This window comes from Solea solea, chromosome 15, assembly GCF_958295425.1.
Source record: "Solea solea chromosome 15, fSolSol10.1, whole genome shotgun sequence".
NCBI lineage: Eukaryota > Metazoa > Chordata > Actinopteri > Pleuronectiformes > Soleidae > Solea > Solea solea.
This window is the reverse complement of record NC_081148.1, coordinates 9,869,720-9,888,280: the sequence shown is the minus strand read 5'-3', so window position 1 is coordinate 9,888,280 and position 18,561 is coordinate 9,869,720. Positions and strand designations below refer to the sequence as shown.

The 18,561-nt window shown below is 40.5% G+C and overlaps 1 protein-coding gene across 4 annotated transcripts in view; it reads left to right on the top strand.

Moving 5' to 3' along the window:
• Positions 1 to 18,561, top strand: part of LOC131474062 (equilibrative nucleoside transporter 1-like) — a 34,806-nt gene continuing 16,245 nt past the window's right edge. The window contains exon 1 of one of the 4 annotated variants that reach the window (XM_058651797.1): positions 1 to 115. The gene's annotated coding sequence lies outside the window, so the exon portion shown is untranslated. Of the gene's footprint in view, positions 116 to 10,648; positions 10,670 to 14,679; positions 15,033 to 18,256; positions 18,411 to 18,561 lie in introns of those variants that run through there. The other 3 variants (XM_058651798.1, XM_058651794.1, XM_058651795.1) reach the window with 3 other exon arrangements.

Below are 18,561 nucleotides of genomic sequence, written 5' to 3'. Positions count from 1 at the left end.
GGTTTTGGGTTTTACTGGCGAATGAGAGGAGAGAGAGGAAAACGAAACAGGTCGAATTCCTACATGGACGTTTTTTTTGGCTGAAATGTGAAGACATCAGACCGGCTGCATGAAGGTAAGTCTGCGCTTCTCGTGCGTCATTTGGAAAGTGAAAAGACGTAATGTGCAGACTGACACAAAAACACCTCGCCGCCGCCATGTGCATGTTGTTGTTCTGTGCTCAGCTGGTGGAGCTCCAGCTGAAACGGTGACAAGGTCAAATGGTCATGCAGTCGCGGTGCGCCGTTTGGTGAGATGAGTAGACCATCACCACCCCCTGCTGCGCACTGTAGTGAAAGCCTGCCAGCTGAACAGTGACTAAACTGGATCATGCTATCTTTAATAGTGTGATATCAGACTGTATTTAAGTGCGTGAGTGCTGCTGCTCTATTGGTCCTTGTATACGTGGAATATGTGCGTGAGAGTAACCCAGCACACAGTGTTGTGATAGCTGTGTGGAGGAAGTTAAAAGCTGACCTCGTTTTTTGGACTCAAGGTTGCTTGCTGGTCTCACACTCACACTGTGTGGACCCTCATAGACTTAATACAATACCCAGCCCCTAACCCTAACCTTTAACCTAACCTAAACTAATTCTAACCGTAACCTTAAAACCAGGTCAAGACATGTACACACAAAAACAAACAAACCCATACACTTGTGCTGCATCTAAGTGAGGACACTTATAGATATAATGCCTTAACCTTAACCATCACAACTACAACCCTACCCCTTAACCAAACCCCAATCTTAACCCAATTCTACCCCAACCCCCAAAGTATTAAGCCAAAATGTCCTCACAAAGATGAATTGAAACATGTCCTCATAGCCTGCTACAGACACGTACAAACACACACACACACACTCCACAGCAGGACTGCGTGAAACAGCTCAGGCGACAGACTCCTCTCCACAGTTATGAGGACACTCATAGACGTAAAGCATTCTCCAGCATTCTCTGAACTAACCCCTTTATTTTTTTCCAAACATAACAAACACTTTTATTTTGAAATTCTGTGAAATGATGTCATGGATTTTGTTCTTGTGATATCACAATGGAATGCTGTGATGTAAATTAAAAACTTGTGTTGCCCACCCCTGCTGAGCAGTTGTGTTTTTCCCAAACAGTTAGACAGTTTTTACACTTGAGCAGCCCTGTCCTTTTTGTCCTGTCCTTCTTGTCCTGTCCTGTCCTGTCCTGTCCTGTCCTGACCAGACTAGACTAGTTATTGTCCCCAGGTCATTTAATGTAGAGACCCCCACTGTTAAAGCAATTACTGAAAACCCTGTCAAGTTGTGAAGATTAGCCAAAATTTGCACAACCTAACAATTCAGACAATTCTCCACAGTGTTGGTGCATGTGTCTGATAACTCTTGAGGCTGCTTGCTTATCAGTGGCTCGTGCGTCTTTGTGAACGTTGCTATTCTCACAGTGATAAGCTGGGTTGTTGTTGCTGTCCGTTTTCCACCTGCAGTCAGCAGAGAGATGTTCACGTTTAGCAGGAGGTGGTTCAAGATGCTGAGCTCAAGGACACAAAGTCGGAGTTGCAAAGTGCTCAAATACTCAACAATAACGGGAGACACTTTTATTTTGTCTATTTAAATCATTAACTGGTGTTTCCCTGATATCAGACTGATAGTAATAATATAGGATCGGCTCATCCCTAGCTTTTTTCCAGTTCTTTACAAACTATAACTGAGGTAATGTTCAGTGGTTTAGGGCCTTTGCCTCGTAGCCAGATGTACTTTCCCGGTTTGTGTCTGCGTGCATCACCTGATCGCTTGTGTCCTGAGACAACAGGGCGACTATAATTAGAGAGTGTAAAGAGAATATCAGGCGGGCGGGGGGTGGGGAGCAGCATGCTGCAGCGTAATATGATGCGGTGGTGTAAAACCAGCTGACCAAGACTGGATCGTCAAAGGGGTCATTGTGTTTTTTACCCAGATGGGATGCAAAGTCATGAATACAAACAAGCGAGGAGGTTCGTCGAGGGCAACGCTAGAGCAGGCTTTATTTGGTGGAAACCAGTCAATCCTTTTGCTGGTTGTTAAGCCCAGTGTTTCCCCAACCTTTTATATAGGGACTCTTTTTTTTAAAGAAGGTAAAGTATTACAACCCCCCTTCATATATACAGTAGAGAGAGCCAGAGCAGAAGCAGCTCAATCCTCGAGTAACATCTGTCTTTCTGTTAATCACGTGAATGTGCAAAGGTTTGCTTGACTGGGTTCAAACTGAGCAGGTGACTTACAAAGGGCACCGTGGTGGCTCCATACTGATGGCAAGGTCAAAGGTCAACATCACCTGTGTCGCTCAAAGGATATGTCAACATCCACAAGATTGGCCCAAACACATTTGCACAAACATTACTTATTTTCTGCTGACTTGTCATAATGCCATGATTTTACCATCAATGTACTCACTTCACCTTCATTTTACACGGAAATCACCTTGAGATTAAAATCTTTGGACTGGGGAAGGTCTGTTCTCATGTTCAGGTTGTTTGTAGTTTGATGTTGGGCGTATGAAAGATGGAATAATAAATAATAATAATAAATAATAGGGAGATCCTATAGTTGAAAATACCTGAAAAATTTCCTACGGTAAAATACTTTGGTCTTTCAGAAAATGTCTTACTCCAGGTCAGGAGCACTTCAATTCAATAGTCAAAAGTCAATAAGCTTAGTTTTTTGTATTTATTTATCTTATACAAAAACACGCACACATACAACATGGGTTTGTTGAGTTTAGCATTAGTGTACCCTTAGATAACAAATGTCCATGCAGATTTATATTTGTCACGCTGCTGAGATGAATGCGTTATATTTCACAACAGGCACATGTGGTTTAATTTTTCTGCATGAAAAGTGAAAGAGCATAAAAGCCATTATTCATCACGCTATGAGCTTGTGAAAGTTATTCATGGTGGATCAGGAAATCTGATAATCAGAAACATAAGTTTGCCATTTTAATATTTCAAGTGCATCGTACTAAAGTCAACTGACTGCACAAAGAAGTTTAGAGCTTTTTAACATGAATACAATCACCCCAGCTCTTTACTACATTAGTAGATTCTGTACTTTTAGTCTTAGATGAATTTAAACTGGGCAGAATATGACTTCTAGTCCTAAAGAACACCAACCAAATCATTTCTCATCATTCTCTGTGAATGGCTAGTCGATATTCATTCATTCATTTTCTGCGGTCTTATCCTCCATATGAGGGTTATGTGGGCCGGATAAAATAAGCTAAGAAACGATAGTCCTTCATTTGTCCTGCAGTGGGGAAATTTACATTGTAACAGCAGCTAAGACAGTAAAGATACATTTCATAAATAATAAACATGGATCAATCCAAAATCGTCACTGCAGTGAAAATGGTGGAAGAAAATCAGCAGACCTTAGAGCTCTGATTTTTCTACTTCCTTTTGACTGTGGTTAATAAACAAGCAAACATGAATGGCCCATTAACTGCAGTTAGAATCAAACTATAAAGTCTCCTGCAATGAAATCTGACATGCTGCAAGGCCACACATCCATCACCATGACCTCCACACGTACTGTACTTTCCGCCTCTTCACATGATGGTCATACGAGTTCCTGCTCTGCCGCTAAACATTAACGTTGCACTTGAATAACGGGCATCATTCCCGGGGATTGAATCTGGTTGTGGTTGAATCAGAGATCCAGGTATTTGGAGCATTTGTTTCTGGCCAGGGTTTCATTTGTTGACAAATGTTAGTGGTGATGGATTCAAATTTGACCGCTCACAAGAAGGACATCTCTTTGAAAGGATTTGCTTTTGTTTTGAAATTTTGAAAGAGTGTATAGACTACACATATGGCACTATTCTATTGTACACCTGGAGCTAGAAACAGCAAACACAATCTACAGGGCAACAAACTGCAACCATCCTCCAACTTTTTTTTACCCTGGGATATGACATGTATGTAGGAACACACCAGTGGCAGACACAGCAGACCTTTATTGTAACAATAATAAACACTTGATTGTTGGCGTGGAGAAGTCAAGGCTTGTTTAGGTTCATTACTATGGCTAGAGGACATGGAACAATAAAATGTCTTGAGGTCGTGTTTTTCCAGGTCGGACTGACAACTTAAGATCTGAGTCTGAATCGGAGGGAAATGTATAAATGTTCTTCAGTCATTTTTGATGTTTATTATAACATCAATGTGGTGCAACTACATTCTTCTCTGAATGACCACAACCTTACGTCTGCAGGTCAACTAACCTGTTTTTTTTTGCTGCTGCCTGCGGCTCTTCAGCGATAATGAATTATAAGGCTGAGTTGGTTTAAGGGCTTAATTTCTAAAACCACATGCTCCAGCTGCTGCCATTTTCTGCCTCATTTAATGAAGCTACAAAGGAAATTACCTGGGCCATATGTGATGTTCCCCAAATGTATCATCAAACGTGAAATTAACTGTTTAAAAAAAACATTAGTGGTGCGCCTCCTAAATCTCTTTTCACTTTAATAATTCTCTTAAAAAGGGTTCCTTCTATTTAACACCACACATAATAGTTTACTTTTTCCACTCTGCTCACTTGTGGTTATCTTCAAAATTACATCAGTGTTTTTTTTTGTTTTGTTTTTTTTAATTCTTGGATGTTTTTCAAAAGCTGTAAAGGGACATTAATGAGTCTCTCTTGACTTGTTGTTGTCAGGCCCTCCCAGTCTGGGACTACTGTAAATTACAAGCTACAAGGTTTTTCCAAATTTGCAATAAAAAACCTCCAGAACCATAAAACATTCTAAAAATTCCACTTCCCCATCTTCCCCTTAAAACATTCCCAAACCTTTCCTAAACACATTAAATTAACTCACTGTCTTTTTTCTACTTTTACTCCCACGTTTCTATGTTTTCCCGTGTACTGCTGCCTCTTTAGTGTACAGCCCTATTTTTACTCATTTCAGTATAATTAAAAGACCTGATATTTAATATTCAAATGGGTTAATGTTATATGTATATATACACATCCATTCTGAAGTTAAATGTCAATTAACTGGTTTCTTCAACTTTCACTCAGGAGTAAAAATCTATTTTTAATCACATGATATTTCTCATGATAATTGTCTGTATCAACTGATTTTACTGTGTTTACCATGATAATATTTTTCCCCATGTCATCCAGGGTTTATTTATATAGCACATTTGAAAAAGTTTGAGACTTTAGATTTAGTGGATTACTGCTTTAAAATGTGAATCTGAGGAAAGACAATGAAACATGAAGCGATTTTAAAAAAAGCTTAATTAGTCGGATTTGATGCAGAGAGAAGACTTCTTCAGAAGAGCTGCTGTTACAGTAACAGTCACCTTTGACATAATTGATAAGAAAAATACATATAAGCAAGGAAGTGAAGAGAAGAAAAATCCCCTCCTCATAACTGTGTCACTTTTATCTCTCTCTTTTTTCGTCCTCCTTTTGCAGGTGATTAAAACTGGAAACAGGAGCTTCCTTTAAATCAGACTTTTATCTTCTTTTCCCAATCATTTGAGCAGGCTGTACACTTAAAGGGTGCAATGCTAGTTGTGAAGTCCCTAATCACATTCCGAGGTCTGTAGTCAGAAGTCGTCCTTCATCGTCATCCTCGTCCTTTCCTCATTCCTTCATCCTTCACTATTAACTATGCTTTTTATTATGTATGAAAGTCTTTTCCAACGGGAAACTGAAGTTTTTGAAACCGCTCACTCTCCCACACCAAAGTGCATAAATGTAGTCTGCCAGCTGACCTCATAATAAACACAATTTATCACAAAAATGTGCTTCACAGTGCCTCCAGTGGTCAACATTCCCACAGTGTAACTTTAATCATCTGTGACAGAGGTCACTCAAAGACACATCATGTAAACTAAACACAGGTTATCAGCTAAATTCCCCTAAATAGATTAAAGAGAGAACATCCTGTTGCCCACTGTTAGCCTACACTTTGCTGCTCAGTTTATCTAAAATACCCACCACTGTCAGGTTTCCAAATGTAAACTGAGAGTTCACCTTCCATTGTGTTGCCTTGTGACCCTGCAGCCATGTTAGGACAACTACATAAACAACCCCCGACAATAAAGCTGTGTCTGAAATGCAAGCATTTGACTCTGAGAGACATCTTTATGGACAAGAACTCACATGTTGTTTGAAAGTCACATTCATTAGTTACAATTTAGTGTAATTTCACAAATCAGGGGGTTTGTGGTCTGTGGCACGTTTTCATGCACAGCCTTTAACATTCATGTGGCAGATGCTTCTCACTTGATCACATGAGTGTAACACCACAATGTCATCCGCACACAGCTGAGGAATCTGGTAACAGCCACAGGCATGGCTTTCCCTCAGCCTGCACAACACTGGCCACCTTTAAGAAAAGAAAAAAGACCACATAATGAACATGTGCCTCTCATTCAGAGCTGTTTTGCAACAGTTTTGTGAAAGAGAACGTAACTAAACCCCTAAACCAGTTTTGTTTTCACGTGAAAATCAGTGTATTTGGGTATCACAAGTAATGTATATTGATCCAGGTCCAAAACTTGACAGTGTAATTTAAAGTATTTGAACTGTATCTACTTTCTCTCTGGCCAAATCCCAGTTAATGCATTTGAACTTTGCCATTGATTGGCTGGCACACCCTGCTATGTAATTCATATGCTCTTTTGTCACTAATCATTTCTCTTTTGGAGTCAAGGAGACTAGAGAGCGGAGAAAATCCTCGACATCTAATGACCTTTTAGTCTCAGTGTATCAGTGCAGCTGCTAATTTTATTGGAAAAATAACACTATCGCATTCAAAACCAGCTGTAAATGACAGCTGAAGGCACACATGTTGTGTGTGTGTCGCCTTTATGTTGTACAGATGACCACGCCCCCTGTGGTGCTCCCTCGCCCCTTTTTCTCCACCCCTGTCACTCACAGCTCCCTGCCCACTTCTTGGCATTTTTCCAAATTGGACACAGGGTTTGCCTCGGAGGGGGTTTAGTGACGCTCCGACGCCGCTTTGCACAACCTTGGTAAGTCCACTCAGGTGCAGCTCATCTGGGGTCAGTGTGGATAATGAGTCAACACCTAACATATAGAAGAGAAAGTCACTATAACTTAAAAGGAACCAATATCTTTAAAAATGTCTGGAATGGAATGGAATAATAAAATCGTAAAACATCAAAAATTCCAAATCAAATATTTAAAAACAATTAGTATTTTGGTGAAATATAATGAAATGTACACACACACAGACAATATTTGTCTGTGTGTGTGTGTGTGTGTGTGTGTGTGTGTGTGTGTGTGTGCGTGCAGACATGTTGGCCTGAGTCCAGTTAGAAAATTAAGCTGATGAGTTTTGGGAAAAGGGGCAGATGCTATAAGGTTCTTTACTCTCTCTGCTCCATTTAATTCAGAAAATAGTATCCATGTTTATGCTCCTGTTTATTTAAAACCTGAGCTATCCCTTTATGAAATCAGATCTTATACGTCCAAAAATAACTCATGCTCAACACTCTTGGTCTAACTGTGCATACGTTATGACATGTAGAAACAAATTGTATTATTCTCACACAATTTAGTACACATTTCTGTAAAGCGGATGGCCACTGCACCTTCTGTAGTGTCTAGTCATGCTGATATTTTACCAGAGTAATGAGATGTGTCCTGATATGTCTTTATTTGATTTATATGAAAACAATATGACAGAGATCATCAGTAAGAAGGTTTATTAGGAACAGTGTCCTGTTCGTATTGGATATTCCAGACAACACATTTGTCTGTTTTCATTTGAGTTACTCATGCATAGAAAGTGTGGACCCTTTTCTGGTGATTTAGAAATAAACTTGACAACAAAATACTTAACATTACTCCCTGTATTATTTTTCACCTTGTTATTAAGTCCTAACCATAATTTGTGGATCTGATGGCTTCAACAGATGGCCTCCAGCTTCCAGAGAGTCAAGTAAACATAGGGAGCAGGTTGCAAACGTTCAAGGACCAGTGGGCTGGTGTCACTAAGACTAGAAAATAAAACTGCTGCCGTCTCACGCAACAGTCAAGAGAACAATTGAGGAATGGCTTTCAAATTGGCAAACAAAATGTGAAATGGACATAAGTACAAAAAACATGACAGTGCTCCACAGTCTAATGAAAACAAGACCTTTCCTTCAGTGACTTCTGCTTGATTATGATAAAACTTGATAAGATAAAGGAATGTGCCAGGAAGAGAGCTGATAAGGATGATCTTTTTAACAAAGTAACCAGGAGACTACAATCATGGAAAGGATGATTGTCAAAATAGACACAGGAGCTGAAGTGTTTTAACAGCTGAGACTGTCAACATGGAATTCAGATTTCCTGAATTGATTGAACAGGCGACGTTATGTATAGGGGAACATGATGCACTCGCACAAACATATCTCATTGCACTCTAACGCAAGTAAACTCTCGGCCACACATATTGACTTCAGCTGTATCTGAAGGAATGAGCTGACCTCAACATCTCACATGTGTTTGTGGTGGACGCAGAGTGGACCATGATAAACACCATCTATTAGTAACCTCCACTGAAATTAAACAGGAATTGTGATAGACTATGTAATCACTGAATAGATAAGTGCAACAATTTACTCACAAACATAGCTGTTAAAACCCTTGTGCATAGCTTTTAAATGTCACATGTTAAGTTCACATTGTTGTCATATGAGTTCACACAAGGCTGATTAAACCAATCAGCTCCACACAACTGTCTCTGTGTTTCTTAAGATAGTGGTGTTTAGATCTTGCGTCCCTTGGCGACATTCCCCTGCACACAGAAAGTGATTTGTTTTATGTTGAGACTGAGGCAATAGTGAGATGGATGCAAACAGGCCGGAGTGTGATTGAAAACACAATGAAGTTTCAGTTTTTGCTGCTCAAAAAACCTGGTTGTTGTTCGGCAGTTTAGTGAGACAAACTCTACTTGCCCACAACCGCCTAGAGTTTTCAATGGGCCTGAAAATTACAACCCGACCCGGCCCGCGGGTCTTTAAGTCCGAACCAGACGCAGCCCGACATGCCAGCATGAATTGTACCCCTCAAATTCACGCTGAGCATCATAAAAGGGATCTACTTTGGACACTACCATGCCCAAAGTGTCGGGGGTTACGCACACAGCGGCGTCAGGTCTTCCCCGCTCCATCAAGCAGGCAGCCAGATTTACTCTTCACCACATGTGAACAGCAATGATTCACAACAAACAACATATAATTTACAACCTGCAAGAAATGTGTTTTATGAGCAGGAAAATGAAGCCCGAGGCCAGACCCGACCCGCCTCATTTGCACATTTTTCAGGCCCGTACACACGGGTCCGGTCGGGTTTGTTGGGCCGGCCCGACCTGTTGAGAACTCTACAACCACCAGCTTTAAAAGGCTTGCTGTTGAAAAATGTAAAGTTATTAAAGTAAATTTAAACTAACTTAAAGAACACAATGGCACAGTATAATTGCCTCAATGTTAAAGGAAGCTGTTAAACACATATTTTTATAGAAATCTTGTGGTTAAACAATAAGAATGTTTACATGCGCAGTTTAATCGAGCTAAAACCTTAGTCTGACTAAGAATCCGGGTATACATACGGAGGAGAAAATCGATTTATTGGCCAGCGAACAGCGAGATAGATTGTGAGATGGACCGTGCTGTGGTTGTGTATGTTGGAAGTGAAAAAATACACCTCTCGTGTAGGGAGAGGTTTCAGCTCCTTTAGACTGCAGCAGTTTTCCGCCCACATTAGTTGCGTGTGGACTGGACACCAACTCTCTGGATTAGAACCGTGTTTTTGTGATAAATTCACTCATAAAACAGATGAATGCAGATAAAACAGGAATGTTTGTTGTCTCCCCATCACAGGAGATAGACTGGGCTATCCTTGTGTAATATTGAAATCAGCATGATTGATGTGATCTCCCATGATCTGTTTCAGCTTCTCACGATAAACATTTCAGCAATAGGATCCTAAATCTTGAATGTTTTTGGCAAAGGCTGCTTTTTTATATAAGCTGTAAAGGTTGTTGGGGGTGAAAGGAATGAATTCAACCAATAAAATGTTGATGTTTTTTGGATGACGTTGATGTTGGGACTAAGGCCAATTTAGAAGGTGCTGGAATTAAACTGAAGTGTTAAATCCTATAATGGAACATCTGTAAATGCAGCAGATTTGTGGATCAACCCTCGTGACAGGGATTTCGTAGTAGTGCGTAACCCCTGCAGGCCGCTCACACTCTGTTGGGAATTTGAAGGGGCTCCAAAGGTAAAGATGAGGGTGAGATTTTAGACTCCCTAGCCTCCCTGAAGAGTTCTCTTTGTTTGCCCGTCTCTTCAGTCCAAACTTAATCCTCTAAAATGGAGTCAGGACTCAAATGTTCTTAATCTCATTTGGGATTTACTTCACCCACTCTGTGTCTCCTGGACCATTAAGGGGTTGAAGGGGGGCATTGAAGGGGGGGGGGGATCCATTGGAATTCCTTTTTTTGTCCTCTTAAAGCTCGGGACACACCATCCTGACAATTGGCTGTGGGGACATTGATGACCTTCCATAGCACTTCCATAATCAGGACTTGTTTTAGCATTCTTCACCTGCTAATTTCCTCTCATGCAGGCACAAAAGGTAGGTGCTGATTGCCCATTTCCTGTTGTTGCTGCAGTGTGTGCAAAGTGGAAATTTAATTGACCTAAAGCAGCGTTGTGGTTGTTTGTCAATCTTTGCCATCGACTGACCTTTGGGGCAATGTGTCCTGGGCTTTTGACTCAGTTTGTGGTAAAGCGGTAGCCATTTCCTGTCCTTCCAGTGTTGTGCTCTCCTGCTGAGCTTGACGTGTTTGCAGTTTGACTGACTTCACAAGACGACATGTATAATGTTTATTTGCTCATAAACATGTGCTTCTAAAAATGGCATATGTGGGAACTGTCTGGGGTTCGCAGGAAGTGAAAGAGGGTTGACAATAGAAATGCAACAGAAAGAGGTTTCCGTGGGTTCCTCCTCACATACGTGTTACATGGGTACATGGCTGCATGCACAGTTATTTTAGACTTTAAATGAGTCCAATAACAATTTAGACACATTATCACGTGTTTCTCAGTGTTGGATTCAGACTGTGAACAATGGCTAAACCTGGAAAAAGAGTTTCATACAACCGACTGTGACAGAACAGCATACCACATACAGTAAATGTCCACCATTGTTGGGTGCAGTTTGACTGACAAAATAAGTGTTTTGATTGGCTGACGCTTGCGCTGTCATTTGGAAAGTTGAACATTCCTCAACTTCTGCCCCACAAAATAAATTAGCAGTGTTTCAGTCGATGCCTCCACTTTGCACATGTGAGTTGGCCATTGAACACATACACACATGACATAGCGGATCAAAATAATACCCTAATTGTGTCACAGCAGGACAAAATAACAATTTAACCATGTGACATGCCACAGTGGGGCAAAATAACTTTTCCTGCATGGTGGTGTGGGATGATGACGATGATCTCCATGTGAATAAGAAGTGGTGTCCCTTAGTCTTCATTCCTGTGGTCTCTTGGCAAACCAACGTCATCATCTACTCATGGTTGTTTTTTGGGGGAAAAAAGTGGCTCAAAGTTAGCTCTTCTACCATATCCTCTGCCGTCTGACAGCATGTAATGTCATCCAGCGTTCTTCCAACGTCAATCACATTATACAAGGAGGAAGTTCTCAAATCAGATCAAATCAAATTTGAATTTGTATAGTGCAATTCATGCAAACATGCATTATCTCAATTTACACAGTAAGACAGAGACCTTACAATATTATAGAGAGAGGAGAAACCCAACAGCTCACACAATAAGCAAACACTTGGTGTTATTGGAGAGAACAAAATTCTTATTTTTTTACAAATTTTAAAAGGAAGTAAACTCTGGCAGAACCAGATTCAAAGATATGCAGCCGTCTGCCTTGGCTGGTTGTGATGAAAGGACCCTGAAAAGCTTGGGGTACACACGACCTGTTAATGAGGAGAGAATGACATGATTTAATATGGAACTGTTGTATAAACTGCAGTACTGTTGGTGGAAAACGCAACAACCACAAGAGACATGCTCCATCTAATTTGTATCATGATTAACATGTATGAATATGAAACATACAGAACCACAGCATGGTCCATCTCGCCATTCACTGTTTGTTTTTCTGTGACATAAAGATCAACAGGAAACTGAATCAATACACACTAGCTCATAGAGAGATACAGCGGCACCTACGGCGGTGGAGTCAGATGCACATGGCCAATAAATCGATTTTCTAACTCATATACTGTATACTTAGACTCTGAAAGTTGTCCCATTTCCTGACATAGACAGACTACGGCCTCAGCTCGAGCACAGCTAAAAAGTAAAAGCTGTTGTACTGGACAATAAATCTGTACCACTGTTTTTTTCCTCTAAATGATGTTATTTTATTTACAAAGAAGCTTGTGAAGTCCAATCTCTGGACCAGTCTCAACTGACTCACCAGTCCATCACAGGGCAACATAGAGACAAACAACCATTCACTCTTATTATACACACATCTACGGTCAATTTAGTCCAATTTACCTCGTCACGACTAGTAGACGGCTCAGTAGAGCTGTGACTCTTGAGTCAGCCTGGCTAGACTGTGATTATTCTTGTTTTCTTCAATTAAAGATAAGTAGTTGTCAATCATGAATAAGATTACTAAAAGTGGCTACACATGGTCTAAAATGTCTCAGTAGAAAAACCTTTTAACATTCAAATGGATCATTATTTCAAAAAGAACACGCCCAAGGGAATTTGCATCTGCAGAGCTGCAGTTGAGACTCTGTTCAAGTTTACTTTTTTTCATCATGTTTTTCCATATTTCCTTTTTCCAAATTCATTCATTGTTCTGTACAATTGTTGAATGTGTTCCTCTGATAAAAGCGTCTTCTCCTTTCATTCTTATTCTTGCCTCTACTTCACAGTTCCACTCTTCCCTCTCTTATTTTCTCCCCCCTCTGTCCATGGAAATACTCTGTCAAGGCTTTGCCCTTTTTCACTGACACGCAGCTGACTACTTTCCGTTTTTGGCTACGCAATCTAGTAAACAAGTCTGAGACCCCGAGAGTAATGACAGAGCAGCTGACATATTCAGCTACACCAAATAAAGTCACAGATGGAAATGAAGTGTAGTTTTGTGTCTTCACACCAGCAGAAAAACACAGTGGCCCCTCAGTCTTCTGTGGCTCTGGCCTCTGCACGTTGGGTTTTTTGGTCAGTGAGGAAGCAGACGGACTAAAACTCCTTCACAGATGATTTGTGCCCTCAACCACAGCAGGCTTTTTTTAGACAGGGGTAGACAGGGTGTGGATAACTGTGCACCTACCACGACTTTATGAGCAAACAGTAGAGACAACACTTGGTGTGTCCAGACTCACACACAGTACGAAAACAAGGCCTTGGTATGGCAGCTCAGACAGACACACATGCTTTGCTTTGATGAAATTATACACTGGTGTCACTTCTCACAGACACTTATGAAAACAAGAGGTGCCCTAAAACTACGCAGAAGAGAAAGTTGTGTAATGTTTGCTTTGTTTTTTTCAGACAGGTTTACAGGGCATTTGTATTGTATAATAGCACAAACTTTTTATTTCAGTTACTCGTCAAGAATTCAGTATTTGTAAAGCTGTTGCTTTTTTACGAGCTATACATCTGTCAAGTCTTAAGCCATTTGATTTGCTATGTACTAAATGCCTGCATGGTTACATGTGAATAATGCAGACTTACTGTATTCATGGGACAATCTGAAAAAAAAAACTTCCTTTATTTCAATCCACACATATAGTTTTATAAATATCCATCCATCCAGTCATCACACCACATCATTTTATCTTCTTGTTCTTTTAACCATGTTTCCTATTTTGCTGTTATTTTATTCTATCTATCTATCTATCTATCTATCTATCTATGGATATGTGAAAGGATAAATGAGCAGACAGAAACTCCAAACTACTGTAGCCACTGTTTTCTGTGTCCATATTCACCAATGAGTGTTTTTGAATATATCAGGCCATTGTGAGTAATGCTCCCAATCATGGAAAATAATGTGATGTAGTGTCATGGATTTGTTTCTTTGAGTGTATATAATGATCTAAAACTACATAAATGCAGTTGTCATTGTGAGTGATATACACATACATCTCTCTTGTGATTTATGTAGTTTTAGATCATTATATACACTCAAAGAAAACAAATCCCAAATGTCATGGGGAGCACATGACATTTGAATGTCTTCCCACTTCAAAATTAGATAACATTTTTTCCCCGCCTCTGTAGAGTACACGCTCGAAGATGCCTTCAGGGGCGTCAAGAAGTCAGGGACGTCAGACAAATCAAACACTGTCAGACAGTAGTGATGCAATAAATGCTACCTTCACTGCCATTTTAAGAGTGTAGGGACACTGCTTTGATGTGGCCCGCTGAGTGCTGATATGCCTCTTTTTTGTCTGTAAAAGAAGAAAATGAGTGTACATGGACAGAATTACGCGGTGTATTAAGTAGTGCATGTCAGAGAGAAAGGGGGAGACGAGAATATGTGCTTGTGTGAAGAAGTTCTGGACTGTCAGAACAGAACAGAACATCACCTGAACATCACCTCCCTCGTCGCATCTGTGACTCGGCTGTGATGTTCACTGACGCTCGTAAAATCGGCTTGCTCGCTCTCGTGTCACCGCACACTTACACATTTCCTTGTCTCTCATATTGACAGGGATACTCTGTCTTTCTCCAAGTATTGGTGGGGGACATGTCTCCACCGTACCGTCCATACACAAACCGACGACCCACGTGTAGTATCCACACACACTTGAATGTGGGCGGAGTTTATATCAGCCGCCGCGCCGCGGGACGCAGCCGTTACAGCCACCGCTTCACACACAACAGCAGAACTGTGAGGACACAGACTTGTCCAGGCTCTTTCAACCTTCACCCACTCTTTCTGTTAAGGTAGGACACGTTTTCTGTCTTAATTTAAACACCGTAAACTAACCAAACAGGAGTCTCTGTCCAGACTAACGCGGGAAGACGGATGTGCTTGAATAATGTCAGCGCGGGTGACTTGGCGCGTGGCTTTTGCGTCCTGTTTCCCACATGGCCCGTTGTTGTCCGTTTTTAACTTTCAGCCTCGGTGTCTTTGACTTCTCCTGAGAGACAGAACAGAAAGGACACGGTCCCGTTCTTTGTCACAGGACGAACGGCAACGCGTGTGTCCTCCTTTGTTCACCGTATCTGGGGGAAGTTAAATTTAGCGCCAACGTGAAGAAGCGTGGTTCATCTGCCACTGTTCCGTTACAGGTTTGATCATAGTCACGCTGTTGTCGGACAGATGGCAACTCGGTGGCACAAAATGACATGTGTTTTGCGTAATTAAAAAAAAAAAAGTCCCCTCATTACTTGTTTAGCTCCACCGACAGTACAAAACTACACAATATTATATGCAATGAGAGAAAACGAACAAATTCCCACTCTGAAAAGCAACATGTATTGTCGTTTTTGCTTAATTTGCATACTTGTATCTCCACAGGATGCTTGATTACTTCCATCAGCAATACACAACTACAAACTATTAACTTACAGATACGAGAAATGTAACAAAATGTTCACTTAGTAAAGTTAAAAGTATTTGAGTTGCTTTGTTTTAGATTCATCTACCCCCCCAAAACACCACGAGGGAACAAAGGGCAATATGTGGTGGGCAATGTTTGGGGAAACTCAGTTTGAATTCCATCAGTTTGTTTTGTGTCGGACAGTCACAGGAACCACAAGCATAAAGATCACCACACACAAATCAAAGGAAAAAATCCCCAGTGACATAAAGTCACAGACAGTGTTATTGTCTTTATCTTGACTGCACTTCAGCCCAAGTTGCTCCTGATGACAGAGTGTGAATGGGTGTGATAGAAAATGAGCTGCATGTAAACGATGAGCTGTATGAGTGTGGGAGTGAATGGCAAAACTGTAGTGTAAAGCAGCTTATTAATACAAACCATTTATCAACTCTTCTTATTCTGATTTTATATGGTGGTAACAAAGATGGTTAGGGGAAATTTGTTGGAGTAAAAGTAATATCAAAGTCCCGATACATTAATGCTGTACTTAAGTACAGTAAATTATTTGTACTGTAATTACAACACTTGGGTGTGGTGAGCAGGTCACTACTGTGAACGTGGGCACCAGAGTGCAGCAGATCACAGACACATCGTAATATGGTGTCAACTCTGACCAGTTGGTCCACATTGTGTCGTGTTCCACACTTGTGTTGAGGACACTCTGGGGCACATGGACATAGTCTTTATTTAAAATTTTTTTTTTGACATTTTCACTATTTTACTTGAAAAATTGTCAAGTATTTATTTAATAACAGAAAAAATTGACGGTTCATGTCATTGGCAGCTTCAGCTGTAATACTGTTCGTGAATGAAATTGTGATTAATATTTGAAAATCTACTTAATTGAAGCACCTGATTAATTGTTACAGGATTCTATTTTTTCAGCATCTTAAATGTGATCATTTTCTGATTTCTTTGCTCCACACAACAAAGAAATCAAATGTTTTATTTCAAGCCATGGTGGGAAATCATGGGACGTGTGTGTGTGTGTGCTTCTGCTGCCTTCAGAGAAAGCATGTGCGTGAGTGGCTGTAATGAAATTTGCAATGGTAGCATGTGGTTAGTTGTTGAATCACAGGACCTGATGGCAGAAAAAGTTGCGGAAAAATCACTTGAAAGCATTTCAAGCTCGTTAGTGATGACTCAAAGCAGAAGTGTGGTGTTAATGGGCAGCTCAGACACTGCTTGTGCCATGTGGCTCACGGGTTTTTCTTTTTACCTGTGTGCAGTGAATGTAGTTCACTTTGTTGTGTGTACATGAAAGGTTTCTGGTATTCTTTAAAAAATCTAGTGTGCTATGAGTGAGTCAGGGATTCCTCACATGCCAGTGCTGTTTGCCACTCTCCTGACCCTGAAGAAAGATGAGTGTACCAGAGTAGCGCGTTTGTTTCCATTTAACAGTTGACGTGATGGCAACATTGGCCTCCCACTGAGAGCATATTAGCAACTGTTGTAAAGGAGTAGGTGTCCCCACCTGATGAATTTCAGAGCTATCCAGTGCTATGCTCCAATCAAGAGACATGTGTCATTTGTTAGCACCCCTTCAGGCTGATTGAAGCAAGTAACTTGAGTCTGGTCCCTGGTCTTATTCATCAGTGCTGTGCAGTCAGTGGAGTTGCTTCTGTCATGTCATTATTCAGCTCTTCATCTACACCTTTCAAAACAATTACAAACAATGGACAGCAGTGTTTCCTGCTGTCTGACCTGCATGTTGCTGTCATTAGTGCCTGGCGACTGTTTTTTCCTGTTCCCGGCTCTTATTTATACAATGATTACATCCCACTTTTGCAAAGCATGATTTCCCTATTTTCAGACACACATCTGAAAATAGGGACATCTTCAGGTTTTGACATCTCTCAAAAACCATCAAGTTTTGTATTTCTATGTAAAATGTAGGGTTATTTGGCAGATATTCCCCGTACACATTGTTGTAGTAGAGTTATTGCAATTAATTTGCTCTGTGGAAAACCTTCAGTACGGTGTGCCGTGTAAATGAACCTTATGTCCCACAAAAGACAGCAGAAAGCAGTGAAAATCTAGCCTGTTGTCGTGCATCATGAGGGTCTTCCTTTTTTACAACGCTCAACAACGAGTAAAAATGTCTAAGAGCGACTGTGAGGTGTTCATATTGTTGACTTTCTCGGTTGAACTGAGAGAGAGAGGAAAAAAACATTGTTTCATATCTTAACTGCCAGGCCAGTGAGTATACAGGACGTTACACCAAGATCAAAGTACATCATCAGATAAGAAGTGATTCATTTGGCACTTTTCCATTGTACAGTGATAGTACCTGGTGCTTTAGTACCTGCTCTGCGAGGTTCCAAGCGAGTTGAGCCGATACTAAAATGTAATGTTGACTGACTGGTGTTGTATCTTTAGTTCATAGCTACAGTGGTAATGTTGAAGAATATGTAAATCAATGGTGATGTTTTTATTAAAGACGTTCAGCTATAGTTAAAAGGAAAAATCATTTTCAACATGAAAGGAACAAAGCGCCTCGAGTTAAGTATACCACCTTGTTATTGTTCGTTCATGTTCGTTCATTATTAACCGATCTATGCCTCGCGATTAAGTCAGTAAAAGCAAGAGAAGGCGTGTACACAGGTGGATTTATCGAATTACACGTTAGTGAAGTTGCACTTTCACAGGAGCCGCCAAGAGCTTAACTGCTTTAAAGAACTTGGAACTGTGGAGTCATCGGATGCTTGTTGAAACTGTATGTTAACATTCTCAAAAGTATTATTATAGTAAACTGAAAAAGCTTTGGTCTGTGGAGAAAATATTTCAAGTTTGGAAAACACTGATTGACACTTTTTACAATTTATGGAAAAAACAAGGGAAAGATTGAGAAAATAACTGTCGGATTG